The sequence below is a fragment of the Pogonomyrmex barbatus genome, unplaced genomic scaffold, assembly GCF_055798465.1.
Source record: "Pogonomyrmex barbatus isolate J1 unplaced genomic scaffold, ASM5579846v1 scaffold9, whole genome shotgun sequence".
NCBI lineage: Eukaryota > Metazoa > Arthropoda > Insecta > Hymenoptera > Formicidae > Pogonomyrmex > Pogonomyrmex barbatus.
This window is the reverse complement of record NW_028297193.1, coordinates 4431486-4453443: the sequence shown is the minus strand read 5'-3', so window position 1 is coordinate 4453443 and position 21958 is coordinate 4431486. Positions and strand designations below refer to the sequence as shown.

At 40.8% G+C, this 21958-nt stretch overlaps 1 protein-coding gene and 1 long non-coding RNA gene across 3 annotated transcripts in view; one reads left to right on the top strand and one right to left on the bottom strand.

Annotated features, from left to right (window-relative positions):
- LOC105429075 (royal jelly protein-like protein) overlaps positions 1 to 21958 on the top strand; it is a 235723-nt gene that overhangs the window by 81671 nt on the left and 132094 nt on the right. The gene's annotated exons all lie outside the window — the stretch shown is intronic.
- LOC148934543 (uncharacterized) lies at positions 12207 to 15950 on the bottom strand. Its single transcript, XR_016141250.1, has 2 exons — positions 15780 to 15950; positions 12207 to 14608 (listed from the first exon to the last, which is right to left on the bottom strand). It is a non-coding gene; the product is annotated as an uncharacterized LOC148934543 (long non-coding RNA).

Sequence of the window (21958 nt, the reverse complement as noted above, 5' to 3'; positions counted from 1 at the left end):
CATCGTGCGTCGTATATTTAATGTCCGTTTAATTATAACATAACACTTTATCATTTATATCTTATAATGACCTATTCAATGTATTTTTTCAGTCGCTTATATATTTTATCATCTTTTTTACCAGCAAAAATTTTATGAAAAAAATTTAAAAAAACAAATAAAAAAGTACCATTTAAATAATTTATTTCACAATCTAGTGAATGTATTTTTTTTACTAAATATAGATGAATAATACATGGCTAAAATTGTGTAATATTAATTTAAATTTAAAAAAATAAACAGTTTCGGATGTAATTTGCTGGAAAATTAATTTAATAATTTTACAGATAATTTAACTCACTTTTAGTATCATTTACAATAGTGTTCTGATTACATTGATAATTTTTATTCGGAAAAACATCTATATATTTAAAGAAATTATTGCATTTGTTATGTGATCTAACGTTCATCTACATAAAAGCTTATCCAGTTGATATATTTGCTTTGCATGCTTTGTTCATTCTGGAAATTTCATTAAAATTTTGCGATGATAAATTATAATTTTATATTGTTCAATGAAGCCTGAACATTGAATGATAAGGGGTTCCGAGCTTTCCTCAGGGATGGCGCCACGAGATGCAAGCTCCAAAAGCACTCGCTGCAAGCACAGCTTCAGCATCAGAGATGCTGCCGTCTACCGGACGTTGGAGCGTGGCTCTCCGAATAAACGCTGGTTAACAATGACCAATATTTCCGGCATGTCATGAGCGTTACCTTCAGTCGAGTGCATCATCTTTCTACATTTAGGGAATAAAATATAAAAAAAGTTTATTTTATACAAAAATGGAGCTGATTTATTTGTTTTTATCAGAATATTGCGATTGCGACGCAATATTGAATATTTAATGCATAAATATTCAATAATTAATATCATCGATTAAGAAACATGTTTCATATTTGAATGCACACAACTTCAAATTACGTTTATGTTTGCGGTTACGGTTTTTGAATACCTGTTATTGCGATGTGGAAGTTCCAATTTGTGCGAATTATCCGCAGTATCGATTTTGGAACTGGTATTTAAATGCTGACGTCTCTAATCCGGTCGCTTTTCGACAATGTGCCGCTTTTTAACCATTCACCGATGGACGAAACACACCCACACTGTACGACGTGGGTGGTGAGATTTATTCGCATTTATTCTCCCGTCCGATCGCCTTGATCTTACGCTTCAAAAGACCTTGCTTTGCTCGAGCGGCGAGCGCTTTGCAATTATAAAAAGGTCCGCCCTCCTTTCGCCCTCACCCCTTCAGTCCCACCCTTTCCCCACTTAGTACTTTCGTTTTTTTTCCACCCTTCTTTCTCTTTTTGTCTCTCTTTCTCTGTCTTCCCTTCGCGACGACAAGCGCAGAGCGAGCAATTGCTCGAGGATGGAAAACCGTTCGGTGTACGACGGCGGAAGCGACGGAAGGGGCGGGAGGGAATTAAAGGGAGAAAGGGTTGCTGAACTTCTAGCCCCGTTCCTTCTTCGTTATCTGTTTGGGCCGGACGCGCAGGCTTTTTAATTACGCGGCTAACTAATGAGCGAAATTCCTTACTTTCGAATCGCGAGGATGCAAGGTAGTATCCGTGCGATTAATTCAGCATACCGAGGATGCAACTGTTCCAAAAGGAGAGCACGGAGTAATTTGTCTTTTTGCTTCTCTTGCCCCTTCATAATAGAAGGAGCCAACACGAAGTATAGTAACATCAGTATTTTTTAATAATAATAATTTTAATAATTCCTCCAAAAATATATTCTGTATATCGCGGTTTTTTGATAATTCTATCAGTTTCATCGCTTTAATTAACATAGAAAAATATAATAAGAAAATAATACTTATAATATTCTACCACAAAAAAGAAGAAATGTCGTTGGCGCGACATGTTTCATACGACGAAATAAATAACCTTTTTTCTTTTATCACTTTGTCTCTGTCCGCCCTACGGCAAACCCTTTTCTGGATACCTAACTGCCGCGTCTCTGAGTAATTGCGATTTAACTGGATGCAGGTAGGAGAAAGGACGACCGCAGGACCGAGGACCGCATTAAGTGCAGGAAAGAGTGAAATCGCAATTAATTACGTTCAACCCTTCTCGTTGTCGCCGGTGTTCGTCGAAAGGTTGGTCAGAAATGTGCGGAGGAGCAGAGAGGCGGCAAGCCGGAAAGTCCAATAGCTTAAATGCTATTATAAGCCCATCGAATCTTTTGCAAAAGCTGCGCGAGGCTCCTTTTCTTATTCTTTTGCTTCTTATCTTTGAAGGATCGTAAAGTCATGTTCGAAATACTTTGTAATTTGGGTCAGAATTTTTTGCTAATACTTAAAAAATATAAGAATGAGAGAGAGAGAGAGAGAGAGAGAGAGAGAGAGAAAGGGAGAGAGACACCGGTAAAATAAAATTGTCAATTAAATTCTTTAAAAAGCATATTTATACGATTTCTGTTAAAAATAATTTCTTTTGTATCAATTAATGAAAATACTTTAAAATGCAATTTTTCTTTTTGAATTACTTAATTTATAATATGTATCTTGATATTTTTCTATTTATTAAAATTTTTTCTCGAAGATATTCGTAGGAAGGATATATCCATCGCTTTCGCGAAAGTCGATAGTAACCGCTTCCCGTTTGATCTCGGTTGCTCGTGATTAATCAGCGCGTGTGAAGTCGTTTTGCCGGCGGTGATTGGGCGGTTTACTTTGAAGAACCTGTCCGCAGTTGTCGACGATGAATACGGCGGGTAGCAATTAAAGGGTTAAAAGGTCCGCTAGGACGCCTGTATTGCGCAATATAGCTTGTAGGCGCGACTCCCCCGCAGGACCTTCAAAGTATAGAGCGAGGCCAACTTCAATTCCATCGCAATCCGCTTACAGCCCCACGTAGAACTGGTTCCATTCGTACTAGAAGTAAAGGGGGATGAAGTATTGCCGCATGGAAAAGCCCTAGAGAATCGTACAATCGGTAGGCCTGCTAGCAGTTCGATCGTGTCGGATGAAGATCCCTTTTCCTCTATCGACTACAATATTGATGCGACGTTATTTTGTTAATAGGTACAGATTTCTCTCTATTACCATAATATTTAAATAATTCTCCGTTTCTCCGTTAATAGCTACTGCGCCATATCGATAGGCCGCTGTCGTTGCGCTACAATATGCTTAATTAAAAGTTTATCGGTTTAAATTTGACCGGGACGGACTTTCAAACTAGAGTATATTATTTTTCATCAACACGTAAACCCTCATTTTCGTGCGACAAGGAATTACTTTAAAATTCAAGTAAAATTTAGGTGCACACGACCCATATAACAGAAAACGCTTTCCAAGTAATCCCCTGTGCCTGTAGCAAGTCACGTTCACCCTTACCAACGATCCTGTGTACCAAAATTTATTAAGCCACGTTCACGATCGATTTCGATAAAGTTGATGCAAATACAAGCCGTGAATTATAACTGACAATAAAAAATATCAATTTTTGGTTACGTAAACAGGCTCGGAAATTTTATATGTAAAAATACTCATATTTCAAATCACGTTTATAATGCATTATACGAGTTAATTGAGCTGAATTACAAATATCATCATTCGAAGGGAAATTTATAGAAAAATGCGACGGCTAGTTATTTAAAATGCTGCACGGAATATCAACAATTGCTGCATGTAATGCACTTAGAATTTATGCAATGAAAGCGGTAATTAATGCTAAGTCACATTGCTGGGCTTTACATTGTATAGGGTAACAAGGACGCCATGATCCTTAAATAAACATTGACTAATATTATGCACAAGCACATGCAAAAATGGTAATATTCATTATCAAAGAATCCTCCGTTTTCCAAAACAATCAGCTCATAGTTTTATTTTATCGTTTATCTAGATAAAAATAAAACGATACATAAAAAAACTTTACCTAGTCACTTTTAGATTTTTTAATCACATATTTCTGTTTTAGTCTTCTTTTTTTATTGAATTTATTAATAGAAACCTGTTGCGGTATGTCTCTAACGTGCACCTGTTACAATCCCGTTTGTGAGTTATAACATGCGAAAGCTGCTTTTAGAAGGTGCTCGATTTTTTTTAAAGAAAGAGAAGAAACGCAGAGACAGCAGTTTGGAGTATCGAATGGCGCATGGGGTGCCGCGTGGATGGATGATCGATATATCTGTTGATGTGTTATTGTTTCTGACGACCACTTCGGTACCTACCTTGATCGCATAGGGTTTCCTGACCATCTCTCGTCCTCCCTTAACCATCTCTCTTCCATCGTCCGTCGTCCTTCCGCGCGTGTGTGTGTGTGTGTGTGTGTGTGTGTGTCTCACTTTCTCTCTCCTTTCCGTCCCATCGTGCTCTCGCGCTCTCTTCCACCCTCACGCTCTCTATCTCCATCCATCTCTTTCCGTTCTCTACACAGCTTTGAGCGCCACCCCGCGTTTCCATAGCGATAGGTAAATGGAATCCGTAGTGAAGCCGTTGCCATGGGGATTCGCTCCACAGCCTCACCTCGGCTCACCTTACCTCACCTCGCCGCCCCATGCTTTAGCCTCTCATCCCGCTTGCTCCTTCGACCTGATCAAAACGCGGCTGAGGGCTAGTAGGCATCGTCTCCAGCATCGGGCATGAGCAGCGGCGCATCGTCGTCTTTGTCTTCCACTTCTTCCTTCCCTTCTTGTTCTTCTTCCTCTTCTTCTTCTTCCTCCTTCTTCCAGACAGTTGGACGCCTTTCTAACGACGCGATGTACTCATCCGGAAGAAACAACGGTGGAACTTTATTTCGCTGCCGCGGCGGCCCCGTTGTTCCTTCCACCCGTAGAAAAAGGGATATAAACAACGCGATGTAAACGCGCCGTGCTTCTTCCCACCCCTGCCGCACGTCGAACCTATTACGGTGCCGCCTCATGAAAGAGACATGAACCGATCGTCCGTGTAGCGGCCCGAATAGAGCGCCGTGTCACGTGTGTTGACACGAGTACGCCCAAGTGCACGGTGGATTCGCGATGTAACGATTTATGTGAGATACATGCGGACCGGAATGGAAAAATCGTGGAAAAGTTTCAAATTTGTTGTATAATTTCAGAGTACCACTCCGAGATTCCAAGATGGCGATATAACATTTCGTGCAAAAGCCAGCATGAAATAATTACATCTTTCGGACTTACATATAACGAAATTAATTTATTTTATAGATAATTTTTATTTTAAATCACTCGATTCGATAAACGTTTTTATCGGGGAGAGTAGTTCGCTCGCTCCCAAAAAACGAAATAATCGATTCGAAAGATATAACCCTATTATTATCCCTTTTTACGTTGAAAAATTACTCAGAGTTACCCGAGCGCACGCATCTGCTTCTAACGCAGATCTTGCCATTCGCGACAGGATTAACGAGCCCTGGAGATGTGCCCTGGATAAGCCACGATAGCGTTATTTTTTTCTCTCCTTAGATCGTAATTACGCGTGTTCTTAACGAGGGAGCTTGCTGGCCCGGAAGTAACAATGAGGGGAGGGCATTTGCTCCCGTATCAGATGTTTATACGGCGTATGGCGGGAAGGTGAGAATCAGGTTCTCTCCTACGCGCATACCGGCGACGTGTTCGTATAGTGCCTAGTTGAGTACGTTGCTGGTACATCATGTCGAAGTTAGACTGCGGGAATTAGTTGTGCGCGGCTCCCTAACGACATGACGTACACCGCAGCCAATTAGGAGTTTGAGTCGATAAATTACGCGTTTCTCGAGATACGATTATACGCCGGTGACAGCGTTAATTGCCAATTCCAGGTCGCGAATCTGTCGCGTTGTATATTGCGTTAGGAAAGCAACCTAACTGGAATCTTCCGGCGAAACAACGCAACGACCATCCAGCGCTACGCGAAAACAAGATTCACACGAGGCGGATCATTATCCGTCATCAGATTGAATTTATCTCGCACGTTTCTTCATACTGAGGACTTGGTGCACAAAGACAGGATGTTTTTACTTGCTCTTTATTTAGTCCGGAGGGATAATCGGCACGGTTAATATATAAATACGATCCCGCGTAATGTCTCATACCGGACAGAAGGTTCACGGCACACTTGCATATAATTTTCGCGAAAGACACGTTGTAAGTGCTCGGCACTCTGTATAATTTGCAGACAGTATTCGCTTCAGTGGCGTGCGCGCTCTGTGGTACCTTCGGCAACTTTACTCATTAGCAATAATTTGATTTGGAACTCCATTAACCATTAAACGCTGCCTGAACGACGAAGTGGATACGCGCGCAATTTCATCGTCATTCACTTGAATAGGTTAAACTTCTTTAATGGACGCAATGCTTCCCATCGACTTTCGAGGTACCAACGAGACTGTCGAGATCGTTTTCCAGGTGTTAATAAAAATAATAAACGTAAAAATAAGGAACGTTATAGTGCTAATGATATCAGGAATTAATTACTGCTTGTTATTTGAAAAAATAATGCTACGTATTTTCGTTGATCAAACATACCGATGGAAAATAATTTGAAGTCGCTTTTCCGAGTATTATATATATAAAAAAAGACAAAAAAATAAGAAAGGTTATGGCTAACAATGTCAGAAACTAATTGTTATCGATTTGAAAAAATAATGATACATGTTTTATTGATGAAGCATACCGATAGATAATAAATTATGTATTTTATATAAATTCGAAATTATTTTTCCGGAAGTTAATAAAAAAAAAAACAAGATAAGAAAAGATATGGCTAACGATATCAAAAATTAATTGCTGCATGATTCGGAAAAATAACGTTACATATTTTATCAATCAAACATATCGGTAGAAAATAATTATGTATTTTGTGTGTGTGTGTGTGTGTGTGTGTGTGTGTGTGTGTGTGTGTGTGTGTGTGTGTGTGTGTTCAAAATTATTTTTTCACATCGAATATCTTTTTGATTTTAGATTCACGATCTTGTCGGTTTCTTCTTCGCCTTTTCATTATGCAATTCTACTCTCTAATTTTCACATCGCCAATTTACATGGCAGTACATGCAGTTTAACTATAGTTACGCATTGTACAATACCGTATATGGTGCCGTTAATTAGAGACGCGTAAAAACCGAAGTTTCAAGTATACTGAACCGTAGTTGCTATTCCTAACATAAGAAACATGAAGCTTGAGTAGCGGTGTAAGAAGAAGTAAGAAGCTAAACGAGATTTTTGCCCGAAATAATTAAAGTCAGAAATATTTATCTCATCAGCGGTTATGCTTCTCTAACTTTCAATATTTGCAACTTAGCTCACAAAAATCTTTCTATTATATACAACTAAAGATTTATCGGTATCTTGTTATTTTCTTTTGATTAAGAAAAAATTCAATCTAAATTCATCGAGAAATTTACAGACAAAAGGAAACGCAGAGATAAACCTGAGGCACCTTGTTCTATTACTGACGTGCGTTCTTGAATGATCAAAGACGATTAGATGATCAGAGCTTCCCAGTACATGTACGTCTAATCCTATTGAACTCATTGCGTACTCCGCGTAAGCAGCTTACCCTTATTATCGACGTAGAATTATAATTAACAGACCCTTCTCTAGGAAATCTGCCTGAGGGATCGGCGCAACTATAGACACAATAGATGTATTGCGTATTGTGCGAAACGAAATGCGACGGTATCGCTGCAACACGTGCACGCGAAACACATTGATACTTTATAGGTAAATGCAATGCCGATTCCTTCGCAATTCCGATTCCACGATCGTATCCTGAATTGGGCCAGGCATGCGTGGAAATGGATTATCTGTTCGAGCAGAAAATATTTGTCGCGCAAGCGGCATGCGAACGTGGAGAAACCCATCGCTCAAACGTTCCTCCTTACGCATTCTCTTGTACGCATTTAACATAGATATATGAGAAATATATCGACATGTATATGTGTTTCTTCTCTCGAGATATATATTTAATCAATTAAAAATATCAAATTTTAACTACATATTATACGACAATTTTAGAAGATATTCTAATAGTGATTAAAAATATATTTCTATAGACAATAGATAAATTTAAGGCATTTACATGGCCAGGATTTTAAGTGCCAATTATTTTTTTCAATTGTGAATTTATTAAATAAATTTAAAATATTTAAGAAAAATAATTGGCGTTTAAAATCTTGCCCAATCGTGCCTCGAATTAACTGCTTATTCGATACACACACGCGTGCGCGCACACACACACATACACACACTTCATTATATATTTCTATCTTTTAGCATTTAATGGTTCGTCGTATGTAATATCATGAGTACATTAACTTGATAAAGTAATACTTTTCCGTCAGTTATGCGGTAGTAAAATCTAATCGCTGTGTTAATTTATGAGAATGTCAGTTACATTTTGATTCGTCGCAATATGATTGTGCCGTTAAAATGGAACGTTTGACCTGCTCATTAAGACAACTTCTGGGCCGTGAAGTGCCTGAGCAAAGCGCAGAACTTTGATCGTCTTCGAGTAGAGAGCTCGTAACCACAGCAGCCGGGGACCGACACGGTTACACGCGCTAATCAAAACGATAATGAGATGTCGAGTCATGATTAACATCTCACCTTTACGTCTACCATCTTCTTCCAATACTTAATGAAAACTCGCGCCTTCCTTCTTTAAACGACTTTTATTCTTCCACGCTACTATCCTTTATCGAGGTCGCGTTAATTACCATCACATTAAAGAAATTTCACAACAAAATCGTTACGTTTTCGCTATAATTTATGGACATATTTATGTAATTAACGATAAAATATATTAAACATTTAATTATATAATCAATTAGCATTCCTATACATATATCATAAACATTTCTTATATTTGCTAATTTTAATTTTTCATTTTTTTATGTTTCAGGTGAGTATTCACAATCATTATAAATTTGTGGAAGCGTTTATGATTGTGATTTGGTAAAACATGTTAACAAAATTAAGACATTCTGGTAAGTAATCATCTAAGAACAATAATTTTGTTTGTTAATTAGAAGCATGTTCCAAAACTTGAAAAAAATTAATATAAAAAATAGTGAATAAATAAATTATTATGTCCAGCATGAATGCGAATGAATAAAATATTAATATAGTATCCATAAGTAATGAAATACTTTTAGTACATTTATAAATTTTAATATAAAATATTTAAACAAGTGTCATTTACATCATCTGAATTATAATAAATTATTAAAATATTAGAATTATTTAATAAATTTTTATTCTATCAAATTAAAATATATTAAACATAATGTGATATCATAAAAATTTTAAATAATTAAAATAATTATTATAATATTAAGAAAATTTAATTCTATTTATAATACATTAAAATTATCTTAAATATTAATAAAACTTTTTTACTGTTAGAAAAAGATGTTTTCGAAAATAAAGAAAGGAAAATTCCTTATTCTGGTGATTCTTCATTCATAATTCATTTTGGGAGAAATCTATATTATTAATAATAAAAACTGGGAGAAACCACTTATAAAATTTTATGTATAATTGAATTGATATTATATAACAATGTATTATAATTGATTTATAATTATTAATTTGCATTTAATAATAACGTCCTTATTAAATACATAATTAATGAGAATAGTTAAACAATGAGATCCATCAATGTATAACAGTCCCTGATGCGTAATTCTTTTATAATCTTGGATATTGGAGGTAGCTGTGCGCGAAATTTGCATAAAGCGCATTAAAGCGTTTCCACAGATGGCTCAGCAATAATCGCGACGTAATCCTCATGGTCCTAGATGCACTAGATTCACTAGTAATCGATTGCTGTGATCGGCTTAAATACTACGTTAATCACTCTTGCGAGATGTTGCTGCGCGAGATATTGTTATATAAGACCATATTTATTTACAGGCAAAGAGATATATTGCTTTTGTAGTAGAGATTTGTAGTTTTTAAATGGCATTCGAAAATAATATACATGTATGTCACTAAGCATCTGTACCTTGATTTTTATTATTAGCATTGTTCTCAAATTTTTTTTCCACAAACAAATTTATAGTTTTGTAAATAATTATCAAATTATCAAAAATTAGCAATTTTTTTTATAATTTGATTTTTATGCATGTTTTGCATTTTGAAAAATTATAAGTTATTTATTATTATCGAGAAAATTAATGATATATTTTCTTAAACGTTATTATGAATGTAATCTCTGTTTTAGGCCAATCTAAAAATAATATTTTATGCTGTAATCACAGGTGTCGTTTCATAGGACGTTCTCGTGTTCTTGTATTTTTCGCAAGCAATGCATTCTAGAATGGATCTGTGATATACGCGTATCGCGTATGAACGATAAACTTGTACACGCGACACGAGTTATAGCTCTGTTCAGAATAACAAACATTCCATCAAGTCAAGTAATATGTAAAATGCGCTATGGTTAAATGCGTTTTTACGTGAATTGTGCGAAATCACGGTCATATCGTAACTCAAGCTTATACAATCGGTTATGCGAGAGGTATTTATATGAGATAGTGTGCACGGGTGCAAATACATCCAGTCGACGACATTTTCTTTTTGACGTGACAGCGAACCGGAAAACTGATTTTACAATCTCGAAGGGCGACCTAGACGAGATGGGAACCCCTCGAATTATCCGTTTTGAAATTGTCTGTACGTCAGCCTAGAGGACGTATCGATTACACGGTGTCCGAATTATCTTGAGGGGCAAGGATCCGAGGGTTGCGCGGGATTTGGATTGGGGTAGACATACCCCACGGCTAGCGTGTCACCACTTTAATTACATCCATCCTGCACAGTGCCCTCCCCATTCGCTCCCGTACCCTGTGGCTCTCGTCAAACCGTTACCGAGCTATTTTCCGTGTAACACAACCTCTCTGAAACATTCACGTTCCGGTATTTACGTACGCTTATACACTCCACTCTCATATATTTCCTGAAAGGTAAATATTTAGCAAAAAAATGCTTCTCAATATTATTCCATAGCTTACATTCACCTTTGCAAGCAAGCTTTTAATTGAAGCGATTTAATAAAAAACATGCGCGCGCGACTTTCTCTCCGATGAAAAATTTCGAGATGCTTGAAAATTGTACTTCACGACATGTGCATTAATATATTCACGTTATGAACAATAAATTAAAATTTAAAAAATGTTTTGCATAATTATATTTTACGTTGAAATTTTTACTACATTTTGATCGACGAGTTATTTCACCGTAAAAATTATTCGGTAATAAAGATGTATTTAATGCAAAATAGTATTTTCATAATAGGACGTATTTTAATGATATAAAACATATTTCGCGTTAATAATATAATCAATACGTTTCCTTAATAAAAATCAAATATTTTATCTTTCGAAATAAAAGTTAGATTCTGATGGAGATTATTTCGTTTTCCTCAGGAGAGAATGAGAAATATCTCTCGCTTAAATTTCTGTACAATTAGCTTCTATTCTACGGAACAATTTCGATGAACGATAAAATCCCTTTATTGTAAAACATGCCTACAACTGAAAGAGTTCATGATCAAATGTAAATCATGATTTTCGCGCATATCGGATAAAAAATAGTTTTCCGTCTCTATTGCTCGTTACACACATTCTGTTTTTCGCCATCCCCCTCCCGTCAGCTCTCATTTTCTATCCCTCTCGTCACGCTCACGAATAATTCAAGCATTTCGTTACATCCGTGCATGATTGGCCGATTTCGATATTAAATGCGAGCGAGCAAATACTCGTTCCACAGCCCACTCGACATACCCATCTCTATCGGTCTCCCTTCTTTCTTTTTGCTCATATCGTTCCATCCCGGCCGGACTCGGCTGTTTCACGCTACTCGGCTCTTTCATTCGCGCACCGCTTTCATTTCGCGTATTAATTGGAAACAACTCCAAAATGATACCGGACGCGATGTTTTATGCGCGTAAATATTCCGACCGGAATTTAATATCGACCGTGGTCTTTCCCTGCAAAGTGTAAAAATACCACGATTATCCTCTCGCTACAGAATATAGATCTACATCGAATAGGCTCGTAACTACATTTATTTCCAATATTTACAGCTCGTTTCCGATTCCGATTTCGGTCGTAGCCTTTTTGAATTTCAGAATTATGTACGGAGCTAAAATAAACTTTTTATTGTATACATATTCGATAAAAAAAAGGGACTCTTAAAAATTACGAATAGATGTTTCTACATAAAATCGATGAGATTTTTTTTTCGGTTAAAACATGTAATTTATTCGGAGCAAATCGCCATTTTCGTCAAGAGTAAGTGCATTCCATTCGAACATAGAACATAGATAGGCAACATACCGATACGTTAGATATGTCTTCGAACTTAGTTTCGAATTCGGAACCGGATTCGTGGCGGGGCATCGAACTGCGGTCTCTCTTCGACGCATCTTCCCTTTGGAGTTGCGAGCCGAGTTGAACACGAAACTACGTTGTTAGGGAAACTTTCCTTGCTAGTTAGCCGACGCCTTTCTCAGGCTTCTAGCAACCCTTTTGCACGGCATAATTGAGTGTCACCTAGACATAACAAATGGACCCAACGAGGAGGAGACGGAAAGATGTGTAGGGAAAGATGGGAAACACGACGGTTTCAGTCTTCACTGTCGGAAGCTCGCCCTATGGCACCGCCGTCGCATGGGTCAAGTTACTTGTGACTTGCTTCTGATTAATGGACGTACTTGTTTAACATGCTAAAGTCGGGTCGCGTTTGTCCACCAAATGTCCGTGTTAATGTCCACGCTGAAACGTTAACCGCTACTGTTGAGGTACGTTGCTCATCAAAGTTCCAAATACCTCGGAAAGATCATTTCGATCAAATCCACTAGCATTCGATATATTATCTTTTACTTTTAATGCTCCTTTTATTTTAAATATTACAACTTTCCTCCAATTCCCAATTATTTTACAGAACTTTATTTTAAACTTAAAGGAACCAAAAATTATTCAAAGTTATTCTTTCTCTTTTTATTACTACCATAGGGCATGGAATAATGAAACTACTTTGGCGTAGGGGCAGTAGTGTTGAGAGTTGATTACTAGACGTAGTTTACTACAATTCTGTAATAATCTTTGAACAAAATGTAGTTTTATTACGTGTAAAATTCAGCGTGCATGGAAAGTTTGCTCCCTAAAACGAGCCCTAAGATTCAAGTCGGCACACAATCTTCGCCCACCTACTTAAACTTCTCAACGCTTCGTAAGGCATCCGCGCATGAAAATGTTAATAAGACAAGTTTTAACGAGCCCGTAGCTCGCCACGACCTGACCAACCGGAATTTGCTGCTTCTCGCTTTCGCCATTCGTTTTTTAAAGATTTCAGTTAGCCCAATGCGATATAAGCAATCTTTTTTTGTTATAAACGAATAAAGAACCGCATTTTAATATGCAATTAAAAATAATTAAATCTCAGGTATTCGTAATCTCTCTGTCGCGTTTATGGTCCTCAATAGTAATTACGATAATAATAACGTAATGCATATATATCAGGATTTAATTGAATTTATTACATTATTAACATTAATATTACAATTCTCGTCAAAGTTCGTAATAATTAGTATTATTCAATTTAATAGTTATTCATAACTAACAAATGCTTTAGAACGGAAATCAGTTAAATAGAGAGCGAATCGCTGCACACTTGCATTATTCTCTAAAAGTGAAAGGCTATATCTTTCGGAATTAAAAATTCTTAGATTCCCGAACGGTTCTTGCGTCTCCATCTCCCCCCCCCCCCGGCTCCCACCATTTTTATTGGCCCCTCGAGCTAACGGATGGATATTGCATTATCCGCTCAAACAAACCCCGGACGGCTTCAGTCGGCTAGCTTAAAGGTGAACCGACTCCGGGTTCAGTCAAAGTCGATAATAGTCGCCGCTGAGGTGTGCTGGGTTAGGAAGGTGGAAAAGGTTGAGGAGGATCGGAGGGTGTGATAAAGTCGTTATACAGGCGACACCTGCCCCCTGCTACCCTCTGCGCGCTTATCCACCTACTCGCCCTACCCCTCCCTCCCTCCCGCCCTTACCATCGGTTCACTCCTCACTCCTCAACCTCTTCTTTAGTCCCTCTTCATCCTCCCTATTACGGGCACAATGTTAAAGGGACTCCCGACGAGATTGAATTTGCTAACGGAAAACGCGAGTGAGTGAAACGTATTTGCTTTTTATCCCTCACTCCATTGAGAAGTCCTGCACTCCTCCCCCGTCCCCCCGTTTTTCACCGGCTCACCCGTTCCTGAAGATCCCGTTTCTCTTCTCCGTCCGTCCTCTCGCCGATCGACCACCTTCATCTTCCGGTGCCCCCTTTCCCTCCCTCCCTCCCTCCCTCCCTCCCTCCCTCCCTCCCTCCGTCCCCCTCCTCCTTCCCGCTTTTCCGTCCCCAGCCTTCCAACCGATGTGACTACCCTTCCGTACCAGGTCTTCGGATCAACTCCTTCCACCGTTCTTCTTCGCACGTCTCGGCACATTTGTCCAACGTTAAGGAAGTGACTCACCGTCGAAATCCCACGGAGCTGATGCGTCCTGGCACGTTCTGGAAACTGATGTGATGTGAGATTTTTCCGAAGTATTTCCTTCTCCGTCGAGAGAGCGATGCTTTCCCAATCCTACAACAGACATTAAATTATTAGCCGCTTTGAGGATTTTAAATGTCGCGACCTTTTTTCTTTCCACGAGACGCCATTTTTTGGGGGGGGGGTTGCTGTACACGGTACATGAAACTGAAGCGACGGCGTTACTTCGGCGTTACGTTTGATCATTCTCATCGAATATCTCAGCCATTTTTTTCCTTTATGTCAATACCGAGTGTTAGACAGTACATTAGGCTCACGGCAAGAATGTCCGTGACTCGCGCCGCGTTCATTAGCCTTGCTGTTTATGGCAGAGTATACATGTCATAAAGCGCGTCGAGTTTCTTTACTATCTAGGCGTCACTCCCTCGCTTCGCTGAAACGTGCTTCCATAACACTGTACGGATTCTCTACCACATGTTATAACGTACCGCTATGTAAGATTTAATTACTTTACACAGTGTATTTAGCGACGTTGAGTGAAATTAATTTATCGTGATTGCACGTTAGGGTCACTTGCAGATGATAGTAGCTCGAGGTAATCAAATGTTGATTCTTGTACAATACAACGTGGTTGAACAATGGTAGCTTCATTTTACAAAGTGACTGTGAGTATTGTTAGATTAAAGTGTATTTAATATTTTACGTTTTAAAATTATTTTATTAGCTTATTAAAATTAACAAACAAAATCATAGACAAAATCAGATAGAGTTCAAATGTTCATATTCGTTCTATTATTTCCTAAGTAATATTTCATAAAGAATATAACATATTTTTCATTAGTAAACTTTTAGCGATAAGATGATCATCTGCGAATTCAGTTTTCTGAATATTCTCAATTGATCGGACTTATCGCTACGACAATCGACGCGGAGATGACGACAGCGAACGTCGCATTCTCGTTCTCTTCCCGCCGCAGGAAGAAGCTAGCTACTCGCTCGATGAGGGAAGGAGGGAAGAGTAGGAGATGAGACCTTTGAGAGTGCAACACGCGAAATCCTGAAACCGTCCTGAGTGCAGGATATATACAGGAAAGGGTGGTTAGAGTGGGTGGTAGGCTGCGCGCGCTGGGACCGCATGCGGCAGTCCCTCACTCTCTTTGCGTTCTGATGCGTCAAGTGCATCTCGCCCCCCCGACCCTCCCCGTTCAATCCATCCTTTCCCCGCGGTACCTTCCACCACCTCCTTCACCTGGACTCTACCCACCCCTCTTCTTCCATCCCCGGTCCTCCCTCTTTCAACCCTTCGCCTATCAGGCGTCGCCAACAGGTCAATAGCGCAAGTAGGTCACGTCTGTACCCGCCGACGAGGCTGCCGCCACCGACGACGACGACGACAACGACGACGACGACGACGACGACGACGACGATGACGACGTCGACGACAGCAACGACGACGACAACGTTGACAACAACAAATGCACTTTCGCGCTCGATGCTACTTATCTTCCAGGAACAGACAAAGGAGAGAGTGAGAATGTGCGATCCGAGACACGTGGTGGTTGCGAACGGAATAGAGAAGCACGCGGCGTTATCGCGTTTGCCGATCACCGATGCGATCGACACGTGGTTCCGTACATGCATAACGTTAATATACAATTGTACAGTACTTCGTTCGAGTAATATTCAATATTCCGATTATTATAATCAACGACAACGAACGGATCTCGCCAATTGTACGCTTCGCTCGGCTTCACTCGACCCAAACGTTCGACGCGACTAATTGATACGGGGGAAACGTGAACGAAGGATCCGAAAGGCTACGAAGAGAAAATAGCGGCGCGGAAAAGCGAAAAAGGGAACGACGTAAGAAAACGGTTCTGCCGACCGGGCCCAAGTTTTTCGCGAGTAGTGCTGCCGTCTCTACTCGGTAGCACGTAGCAAGTTGAAATCGCGTCTGCTCGAGCACGACCACGCTCCGCCCCAGACATGCACTCATTGGCGATGGCCTGCGTCGGCCTAGTGCCGCGGCCTATACCAGAACCCGGGTTGGAAAATGCGGGGACGTGGGTCGTGCCGAAGCACGGATTTCTGGCACGATGCCGCGTCGCCGCGCTCGTACGGGCAACAGTTATTCGCCGCTCCGTGTGCTCCGCGATACTCCGCCACCGGCTACGGCTAGGGGTGGAACACATGATGAGCAGCGCGGTGCCCTCGTTATCTCGCGGAATTTACCACGAGGAAGGAAGGGCGCTGACGCGTTTATCGAACGCTCGATCGCGACGTCGCGAAGCTCGAATGTCCAAAAAAAAAAAAAGGGATGCGGAAAACGTAGATATTAATATTGAAATTTACGTCGTATCGTACCGTGTTTATTTGTATTTAAACTAGCTTTCAAAATTTGCTCATTCTCTACTGGCTATTCATCGACGAGTCCTTTGCATTATGCATGAAATTAATGAAATCGTAGATTGCCGGGGCTGATTTGCGATGCGAAGCGGAGCGAAAGAAGGATATCAATAATGTTTCTGTTTCTGTTTGAGTTCTCTGCAGCTGCGATATTGATACATTTTTAATATTTAACGCGTCATTGTGATTAAATATGATTACACGCTGCAATTTTTACCAGAATCAATTTAGATTATGCGAGTTCACGTCTTTATTCAGTGAGCTTTTAAGCAAAATTTATGTCTACTTTTTAGGCGTTTTAAGAACAAAAAAGTGTCTCGCATATAAAGGGGAAACGCGAGAAAAATTTCCATGTCATCGTTATGGATAGTAATATCTTTTTTCGCTGTTTCCAGCGCACGTTTATCGCGTTCGAAATAATGCCATATTGAACGAAGAAAATGCCTCCCTCTGCCTCCTTTTCCCGTTCTCATGTAAATCTTTGTTTGCTCGCAGAAGAAGGTATAAAAGGAACCTATTTCAAGATGGAGGATTCGTCCCTAGAACCTTCTGTCTGTAAATTTTACGGTATTCGCTCCTCTTGAATATTCGTATAAAGTTTCCTCCCGAACTTACAGATACTTAAATCTTTATTTGCTCCCAAGGGAAAAATGGTCGTTCTACAACACCATCAAGCGAATGGAAATCTATCTCGCTACTCGTTTTAACGTGACATTAATATACCAATACGTTGGGCATCGTGATTCACCCTCTGGCACGCAACATGTTGCAAATTGTAGCAGAGACGGAAATAGCATGTCAGCGATACGAGTCGTACATTTGGACATTTATATTTTTATGTACGGCGCAAAATCTCTCTTTACCATCTCTCTTTATCATCTTATTTCTATTTCGCGCGGCAGATATCAATTTTCGCTATCGTTTTTAACGGTTCAACGTATATCGCACGGAGAAGTGGTAACTAGCGAACTCTCGTGGACGGTACTCTCACCCTCACAGGGCAAAAACGGGAATCATCTCGACGTACTCGGTAGCAGAGAAGTACTCGGTACAAGGGCGGTTTGGTGAAAGAAGCTGGAAGTGTGTTAATTAAAGGCGCCGAGCGCGGAAAGTTCTCGCGCGTTTTTTGGCCTCGCGTCACGACCGTAACTCGGTTCTCGTCACATTATCCAGAGTTACGCCGGCGTTACGGGCCTCCCCGTGCACCTCCACATGCACGCGTCACATCCGCGCGCGCGATGCACATAATGACGATGGCGCGAGTGGTGTGGTACATATACCGGAGTGCGCGCGTCACGTACGCGCGGTTCTAGTACATATGTACATATGTAGCCGGGGCGCGTACCTGCTAGATGCACTGCGCTCTCGCTCGTACTGCCAGGCAGAATTCCGCTCGGCCCTATTACCTTCGATTTGTCAGCTGGCTGCAGACGATAACGCATTTCCCTGGTTCGTCCCATCTCTCACCCTTTCCCTGGCTGGCTTTATACCACCCGCACAGTCTCTTTCTCTCGCGTCGCGACCACCCCCGCCTACCTCTTCATTTGCACGGCCACCCTTTCTCCATTCTCCCCCCTCCCCCTCCCTCCTCCTCCTTCTCCTCCTCCTCCCTCCCGCCGACACTGCGCTCTCTTTCCCTTCCTCTATCGCATTTACTCTTCTCTTTCTGCGTATGGCCATGTGCGCACTATACAGCGGAGTAATGGTTTCGTTATTGAATTACCATCAACTGCAAATTTCATTTTATTTTGGGAAAGTGCTGATACACACGCACGCACGCCACGACCGTGCGCGCCAAGACGAAATGAAATTTGTCAGGCTGTTTGTCGCACGTGATCGTTCTGTCCGATGTAGAAAAATTTTTTCGGAGATTAAAGGCCGCGCGCGGCCGGCGAGAGAGATAGCTGCTACGTGAAAAATCGTCACCGTTGCCGACACGTCCTCGAGGTTTTATTACGTTCTCCATATATAAAGGAAGAAGACCGAGTGTTGGAAACACCACAAGTCTTACTGGCCCATTAGTGGAATCTTTAGCGACCGAGTTCACCGACGATCTTGCGCATTACTATTCCATTTTTGCCATCGCTCTGATTATCCTTCATTAAATTCACGACCGCTCGGGGAGCACGGAATGTGAGGTTTCCAGAAGAAAGGATTGGCAGCCGCTGAAGCATTTACGCGCGACGATCTCGAATAAGAAGCTTTCTCAAAACATTTGATTTGAATAATAAATCCTTATCAAAGATAGAGGAAGGGCCGCGCGAGATCCAATTACTGCAGGACGATGAATACCTATTCCAAGATCGTCTCTCTCTCTCTCTCTCTCTCTCTCTCTCTCTCTCTCTCTCTTCTTCGTTTTCCTTTATTTCTCTAGTCCCGTCTTCTCTTCGTTATTATTCTCTTTGCTTTCATCATCCAACTGCTATCAGTGCTTCCTCCTCACTTCTTCCTTCTTCGTTTCTCCGTTTCGCAGCGAGACGCTTTGCTGTTTCCACAATTTTCCCTTGGGCGATATGTGTCATTTACATTACGCACAGTATACACAGGTGGAGAAATGGCATTCCGTGCGCTTGCACTCAGCGCATGCATCAAGCATCTCTCTCTCTCTCTCTCTCTCTCTCTCTCTCTATAGGCCTTGCCTTCTGCTCCGTTAGTAATTTAGCCCATTAGAGTAGAAAACAAAGATAGCAGTCAATCGAGTTGTCAAAGAGAAAAGATGCATGGTGCATATTATGGATTACACACTGACATTACATACATATCATTTTACAAATTTATAAGACATATATAATAAGATTACTTGCTTATTTATAATCAACAAATAATTATTTACACAGCGATATGAAGAAACAATAGCTGAAATATTCCTTAGCCATTGATCCTTTAATAAAGTTTTCATGAATGCGAAAGCGTTCCTTCGCTCGTCCGATAAATCGTATTTCTCGGTGTGCACCCAAGTAATTTATGTAGACGCGGGTCATAATTGCGACGTCGCATCGTCGACGGAACATCTCGAGTCCCGCGGCAAAGTTCTCACGAGGCTCGCGCATACAGCAACGTCAGGCCTTTCGAGTAGCGCAATGAGAGACACGGAGACTCGGCGCGAAGACGCTACCGGAGGGACGTTCCCGAAGTTATCGAAGGAGACGCATTCACGTCTCATAGAATCATAGAATGTAATGAATTACTGTTTGCCGAACAATGCCGGTAATGCTTCCGGAGCAAGTGGGATAAACTGATTTACCGCTCGTGCAGACGTCACCGCGCTGGCGAGGGACCGAGCCAGAATAGACAGGGGGAGGGAACAAGAAGCTGGAAGAAAGAGCGAAAAAACGAAGACACGAAGGAGGCGAGCTCCGCCGCGACTCGCGACGTACATAGACAGATAGGTAGATATATATATATGTACATATAGATATACGTATAGTTTATTAAAGTTCGGTTTATCTCTCTCATCCGCGAACCGCCCGTCCCTTATCTATTTTCTACATTAGAGAAGACTTCGAGTTATGTGACTGTCGAAAGTCGAAACTACTTCCGCGAGAGGAGTTGGAGCTTGCCATGCGAGAGCGCCAGTTTCTTCTCTTGGAAGTGTGCCCGCCAGCTTTTTCGAACTCCGCGAATCTGCGCGTAAATCGATGGAATCGTTACTCCGGGAGATTTCGGACGAAGTGTTAAAGTGTTAAAGTATACGGGGAGTGTTTGCTCGTTCTGACGGTGAGTTCCGTAACGAGGAAATCTTTTGCTAAATTTTCTATTTCCATTTATTTCGCGAGGCGATTCAGATCGGTCGACGCTATGTCGCACGGTTTATAGAAAGGAGTATCGTCGGTAAGGAGACACATTACAGGACAGGAGATATATTTGTGCTCTTGCATTCTCGCAGAATCTCTCGTAAATCGGCTGGCAGCATTATGACGAGTTCCCGAAAGCGAAGCTTTGTTCACGGCGTGCATTAGACATCGTTGAAGTACACAACTACTGAAAGCTAGGAGCAATAAAGAGGGTGTAAACGAGGAAGTGAAAGTCGAGAAGAGAGAAAGGGAAAGAGAAGGAGAGAGAGAGAAGGAGAGAGAAAGGGGAGGAGGAAGAGGCAAAAGAGACGAAAGGATGAAACGAGAGAGTTCGTAATAAACCTTTTGCGCTAGTTCCCAAAGTGAAGAAGCGCGACCTCTTATTTTTCCTCTTATTTTTCCATTTCGCCTATCTTACCTCTTTCGTGATCAAAAGGCTTTCTCTTGGTGCACACGATGGTACACGTATTCAACTTACTTGGACTATTTATAAAGGATCGGAATAGCGTCGAAAAACAATGTAATATTAACATCTTATCTCGGGGTAATTAATATCGAATGTAATTTCCTCTCTCGCGACTGAAGATATATTCTTCGTCACTCTGTACACAACTCTATTCATCATTCTCTATTTGCGAGCGTTTAATAAGATTAGTTTCGATTGAAATTCCGTTTCGGCGCGACAGATTTAGCAATAAATTAATACTAATTCGATAACTTTCGCCACTGGAGGTCATTTGTTTTCGTCCATGTTACTACCTTGACCATTTATTGCGATGTCGAACGCTATTAAACGATCGTATTGTCCCCAGGACGGTCTAACGCACGAAGGTCCGTTGCCAAAGATAAAATCAATATTACGTCGGTCATGAAATACGAGCGTCACGTGATACAGCGAGCCCCTTACACATGATCTGTATGGTCATATCATGCTACAACGTATTCCTCTAGACGCACAATGTTACCGACCCCTCAATGCAGCTGCAATATTATCCACGAAATCCCATCGCTTTCAAACTTCTCCTATGCACCGAATATCGACCTCCGCGATCTCCTGCAACCTTGATGGGGTCCAGGTGTAAGAATCAAAGCGTGATACACACCGGCGCGAGATGTAAAATGCATCAAAACGTCGCGTTATCAGGGTCACGATGGAAATATCGCGCCAACATTAATAATGAATACGTCAAGTTTAAGTAAACGGCCAGCCCTAGCCGAGGGGGCTTCGCTGGCTCATTGAGAA